The 6,654-nt window shown below is 39.7% G+C and overlaps 1 pseudogene; it reads right to left on the bottom strand.

Annotated features, from left to right (window-relative positions):
* Nucleotides 1-2,909: 2,909 nt before the first annotated feature.
* LOC118022027 lies at nt 2,910-3,089 on the bottom strand (annotated as a pseudogene).
* Nucleotides 3,090-6,654: the final 3,565 nt, after the last annotated feature.

Below are 6,654 nucleotides of genomic sequence, written 5' to 3'. Positions count from 1 at the left end.
CCCAAAATGTGGGAGTGGGGGGGAAAAATGTCACATTTGGACTTCTTATAATTGGAAAGGAGAACAGCTCTAGTATGTAACACAAATGTCCTAAATCTAAATGGGGTTATTTTAAAAAGGAGGATCTCAAATAGCTTTATAAATTGGGCACTGTAGTGAAGATCACAATGCTTGCTTGACACATTCTATCATGCTGTGTTAAATACACAGAGGAAGCCTCTAACATTTTACAGAAAAAAAAAAAAAAAAGAAATAAACCTTACTCCAAAATTAAAATAATTCAGGTGTAGGTAGGAAGACAAAAAGTTACTTCACTTAGAGAATAGTGCTTAAGTTTCATGGGTCTGTAAAAACAAACTTGACAAACGTGTAACTTTTGAATCACTTAGGATATGTGCAGTTATTTTAGTATTATGTGTAATGAAAGCTAGTTGTATAAAATTGAATATAGTGAAGTGTTAAGATATTTCACCAGGATTAAGTTAATCCTTCTCTAACACAAGGAAAAACAGTTGCCAATAAACTCTCTATTTTTAACAGCCACTTGAGAGAGACAAGATGAGACTTATAAAAATCCCTTTCAAGAAGTTTTCCAGTACAGTAACAGTTTACACCCAACACATACATAAATACATTTCAAAAACTTTGCCTCTGCCAAGTTACAAAGTCTGACTTGTCCGAGTTACATCATGTTTTTATAGCATGTTTGAAATGAAGCTTGTCATACATCAGACTTCAGTCAATCTAGAAAGGACTGTCCTTTTTTTAGAAACTTAATGGGCTGCTTTCCCTTTGAGTTTTTCAAAGAATTATTTTAGTATCAAAATTCTACACATGGAATGAGAAGCAGTGGATTTTGTTGCATTTTTTTGGAATACACTGTTTTTGCTGATTTCCCATGTACAATGGGCCTTCCCCTAGCCTTTATAATGTTGGTATCAGAACACAGAGATAAAACCATTATAGAGGAAATGCTCTGACTGAGCCCTTCAATATGGACTTTCTATGTTTTAGTGGTGAGCCAGGTCATGAACTGGTGTGGCCAGAGCCAGAGAGTCTTATCCTGGATTTCAAGATTTGTTTGGGGGAAGGAAAATGTAAATGAATGGTGAGGGTAAAGGAACAAAGAGTAGGCGACTCTTTAAGAGCTGGCCTGGTAGCAAGGATTCATTTGAAAATAAAAGATTTATCTAAAAACAGATTAAAGTTGTATTGTCTGCATGTTTGTTTTGCTGACTTATTATGTAATTTAGAAAGGTGGGTTCTGGGATCAGAATGCCTGGGATCACATCCCAGCACATCAATTTAGGATAGTATGATCTTGGGGTGTGTGTCCAAACCTCCCTGATCCCATTTCTTAGTGTTTTTTATAATCTCCTAAACATTTCCTTTACAGAACTTATCACTATTTGTCATTATATTCTAGCTGTGAATATTCAATTATTGCTTATCCTTCGTATTGCAGTGAAAGCTAATGAATGTGAGTCCCGTCTGTTTAGCTTTTCATCATTCTATCGGACTCTTGCCCTGTGTCAGCATTTTGTTGGCACTCAGTAGAAGCTAGTTAAATAAATGAATGAGTGAATGGCTGAATGAGATTTTCTGATAGACCCATCTTTACAGTAGGGATGTACCTGGCAACAGGATGATCTTACTAGTTATGGCCTTGGGCTGACAAAGTGAGCTTTTTAAAATACAGTCTTTCCTGAAATTAAATCCTAACTTTTCTTTGCTGAAAAGCTTGTCCTGTTTGAATGGATATTGCTAAGGTTTGCTTTTGTGATTCCTTTTCCTCTGGTTCAGGAGCCAGGTGGTAACTTTCTGTCTCCACCCTCTCCCTATAGGCAAATTAATGGATGCACTCCATTTCCCATCTAATCTTACTGGCTTGGAATTCATTTTATCTTTTAAAATACTTCGAGTATTTTAATCGGATTAACTTTTTTTTTTTTTTGAGACAGAGTACGCGTGTGTGCATGTAAGGGAGGGGCAGAGGGAGAGGGAAAAAGAATCTTCAAATAGACTCCCCACTGAGTGTGGAGCCCAACATGGAGGTTGATCCCAGGACCCTGAGATCATGACCTGAGCAGAAATCAAGAATTGGACGCTCAACCAACTGAACCACCCAGGCACCCCTGATTCATTAACTTTTAATTTTAAAGTTTCTCAAATGCCAGTTCCCATTGCTTAAGAGGTAGAAATGGGTGTTTCAATGTATCTCTTGCACAAACAATACTAGTGTGTCTATATTAGACCACAGATCTATTTGTAGCGATAAATACAATATTTAAGTCTAATTTCATAAACAATATACATTGTTGTCCTAGGGCTTTGTGAATGATGAGGAGGAATTAAAGGTAAGTTTGTTTCACAAAAAGAGATACAATTTTATTTACTGGGTCATATTTCTGATAAGATCCATGGCAAATTTCTAGATGTTATGATCCTATACTAGATACTACAATAACTAACAGAAGTCTAAACTGAGACTGGTTGAAGTCTCTTAAACTAGCAACAAAAGGATGGCCTGACCCATATGTTTAACTGTTTTGTCCTCTGTCATCTGCTATCCAATATCTTCCAATTCTCTTTTTTCTTTCTTTTTTAGTGGTGGTTGGGGCAGGGGGCTGTGACACAGAGAAGAGACGGAGGCTGGGACTTTCCTGGGGTGGATGGAGTGTGGCAAGGCTGGTCCTGATGGCCACACGCATACAGGTCAGCTATCCCACGTGGAAGGTAAGCCTTAGCTGCTCAGGCCAGGGACGCTAGAGCCTGGCTACTTGGCTTCCTGCCTGGCTCCTGCTGCAGGATAAGAAGCAAGCCACTAGATCTCCTCTGCACATAGGTCCGTGGGATGACTTCAAAAGCCAGACTCAGCCTGCCATTTGCACCACTATTGTTGCCCCTGAGGGAGGTGCCACATTCCTGGAAGTCCTGCAATACCAGGTCCATGCATGGTGTGGACGGAGCAGGCTCCTCTTCCATCTCCCTGCTCCAAAAATCCATTTAATATATTTTCCTTGACTAGAGGATGTATCAGATATTAAACTCATAAGAACTTCATCTTAGCCAAAAGGCCGAGGAGTGATTATCTTCCAATTCTTAATCTCAAACTCAAACATGTCAATCTTAGATTATGAACTCTATGAAGTACACAAGTATAAGCATGTTTCATTCTCTCAAGACCTACAGATCGCTATTTCTGTATAGTCAACTTCTTCGCCTTTACTGGTAAACATATTAGGCAAATGAGATGATTGGAACTCCCTGAATTCTGGTTTATCTTTGCAAGATATTTGCAACAGATGTGGCTTAATACTCTTTCACAGTGCCTACATTAGCCAAAGCGATTGCCACCCAAAGTTGTTAGGAATCGGGTTTTTAAAACAAATCGTTCTGAAATTGCAAAATGACTCTCTAGTATTGAAGATCTGTGAACTTTGTATGGAAATTCTCTGCAGGAGATGAAGATTTTCTTATTTCAGTAAAAAAAGAAGATACTGAGGGAGGCTTCACTTTGATAGTCTCAAAGTGCTTCTTGAAAAATGATACTAATAAGTGCAATTTTGACTTTATGACCCTCAAGCCTGGAGTTCTGCTTTTGTTTATAGTCAAGTAAGCTCCAATTGGATTACCCTTGTTGCCGATAACTATGTACTCTGGATAAAACATAAAAAAATTACTATGGGAGGGCATTGGAAGGAAGCCCAAAGCAGGCAGATCCAGGAGGCAAGTTGATTCCGGGAGAAGGGAGCCATGTGGTGTGAGTTTCCTTTTCCTACAGCTTTGAGATTGTTGGCAGTCCCCGGTCTGCATCATGTTCAGCGGTTACAACTCAGTGGAAAATCCACAGATGTCCTGGCTTGAGGAATTAGTTGAGAGTTTGCAGCAACAGGGCTGCTGGAAAATGAGAAGGTAAAGGGGAGAGCCAGATTTTCGGGTATAGCCTTATAGTTTGTTATCATGACTAATGGATGACTCTTGTACAACCGGTCACAATGCATATCTATTGGGAAAATGTGCTACACCAAAATAGAGCTAAAGATTATAAATCAGTACAATTCAATATCCACACTGATGATTGTCCAATAGCTAGAATATATAGTACCTCGTGTGCTGAGAGAAATGCAATCCTCTCATCTCAAAATACAACAGATGCATATACATTTAAGATTTTAGGAACAGACTTCGGATTCTGTAACTATAATTGATCTTTTTCCACCTGGTAGAGCAATCGCACCCATTTTTTTTTTCTTGATTTTGAAAATGATTTCTTATTTATTTATTTATTTATTTATTTTTATTCTTATGTTAATCCCCATACATTACATCATTAGTTTTAGATGAAGTGTTCCATGATTCATTGTTTGTGCATAACACCCAGTGCTCCATGCAGAATGTGCCCTCCTCAATACCCACCACCAGGCTAACCCATCCTCCCACCCCCCTCCCCTCTAGAACCCTGTTTGTTTTTCAGAGTCCATCGTCTCTCATGGTTCGTCTACCCCTCCGATTTCCCCCACTTCATTCTTCCCCTCCCGCTACCTTCTTCTTTTTTTTTTCTTAACATATATTGTATTATTTGTTTCAGAGGTACAGATCCGAGATTCAACAGTCTTGCACAATTCACAGCGTTTACCAGAGCACATACCCTCCCCAGTGTCTATCACCCAGTCAGCCCATCCCTCCCACCCCACCCCCCACTCCAACAACACTCAGTTTGTTTCCTGCGATTAAGAATTCCTCATATCAGTGAGATTATATGATACATGTCTTTCTCTGTTTGACTTATTTCACTCAACATAATACCCTCCAGTTCCATCCACGTCGTTGCAAATGGCAAGATCTCATTCCTTTTGATGGCTGCATAATATTCCATTGTGTATATATACCACATCTTCTTTATCCAGTCATCTGTCGATGGACATCTTGGCTCTTTCCACAGTTTGGCTATTGTGGACATTGCTGCTATAAACATCGGGGTGCACGTACCCCTTTGGATCCCTACTTTTGTATCTTTGGGGTAAATACCCAGTAGTGCAATTGCTGGATCATATGGTAGCTCTATTTTCAACTTTCTGAGGAACCTCCATACAGTTTTCCAGAGTGGCTGCACCAGCTTGCATTCCCACCAACAGTGTAGGAGGGTTCCCCTTTCTCTGCATCCCCGCCAACATCTGTCATTTCCTGACTTGTTAATTTTAGCCATTCTAACTGGTGTGAGGTGGTATCTCATTGAGGTTTTGATTTGGATTTCCCTGATGCTGAGCGATATTGAGCACTTTTTCATGTGTCTGTTGGCCATTTGGATGTCTTCTTTGGAAAAATGTCTGTTCATGTCTTCTGCCCATTTCTTGATTGGATTCTTTGTTCTTTGGGTGTTGAGTTTGATGAGTTCTTTATAGATTTTGGATACTAGCCCTTTATCTGATATGTCATTTGCAAATGTCTTCTCCCATTCTGTTGGTTGTCTTTTGGTTTTGTTGACTGTTTCCTTTGCTTTGCAAAAGCTTTTTATCTTGATGAAGTCCCAATAGTTCATTTTTGCCCTTGCTTCCCTTGCCTTTGGCGATGTTTCTAGGAAGAAGTTGCTGCGGCTGAGGTCAAAGAGGTTGCTGCCTGTGTTCTCCTTTAGGATGTTGATGAACTCCTGTCTCACACTGAGGTCTTTCAACCATTTGGAGTCTATTTTTGTGTGTGGAATCGCACCCATTTTTAAGGGTATGGTCTTGCCAATTTATTGACTAGTAAACCAGTGTTGCATTAGACTTTGAGAAGGAGATATTTCTTTAAATAATCCATCACTTTTTTCTTTGCATTTCTAACTGATGATCCAGGCTGAGAAATTCTGTTTGAATTTCTGTCATGATTTCCCTCATGGGTCTTGAATTTTTCGTCCACTGACTGACTTGTCCAAAGAATTAATCCGATGGCGCTCATCTCTCTAAATGAACTGCTCCTCTGCTTCCTAACTTGATTTAATTACAGTTCTTTCAAAGCTTCTCTGTTTCTCACATCAATTTGGCCATTTATGCCTTTAGTTAATATACAAGTCACCCTCCTCCATTCGGTGGCATCTGCATGGAGTGGAGTCCAGGTTGAGTACATAATAGATACTTAACAATTGTTGAATGAATGAACAAACAGATGCATAATTAAATTTCCTAGGAAAAAGCAGGTCATGTTAAAGAGGCTAGAAAGGAAGTCCTTTCACTGGTCAGAATTTTCTCTGCTAGATGCAGGAATCAGGCTTAGCTTTAAGACAGTCTTTCAAGAGAGCCCTGGGGGATTCCTTGCCTCCTTTTCTTTGGAATACCCTATTTTTGGTCTTCAGGGAAACAACAAAACTGTAGTCCTCTTCCCACCTTGCTGAGGTGGAGACAACTCGTTGAAGGTACACAGACTGGAGTTTAAATTTTGGTTCTGCCATTGTTGTCCATGGAACCTTCTGCCAGTGCCTGACCCCTGCTGAGTCTGTCTCCTAGGTCTGGGAAGAGAATGAGTTGATCTGGGGCAACAAAATGAGACAAAAATGAAACATTTCTAGTCAAATAATACCTGCGGCGCAGTAATAATCATAAGCATCTTGTTGAGTTTTCCTATGGGTTAGGCACTTTATACACATTATTTCAGATAATGCCCACAGCTGGTAGG

The sequence above is a fragment of the Mirounga leonina genome, unplaced genomic scaffold (genome assembly GCF_011800145.1).
Source record: "Mirounga leonina isolate KUSES-001 unplaced genomic scaffold, KU_Mleo_1.0 Mir_175, whole genome shotgun sequence".
NCBI lineage: Eukaryota > Metazoa > Chordata > Mammalia > Carnivora > Phocidae > Mirounga > Mirounga leonina.
The sequence above is the reverse complement of the archived record's forward strand: the minus strand, read 5'-3'. Positions and strand labels throughout refer to the sequence as shown.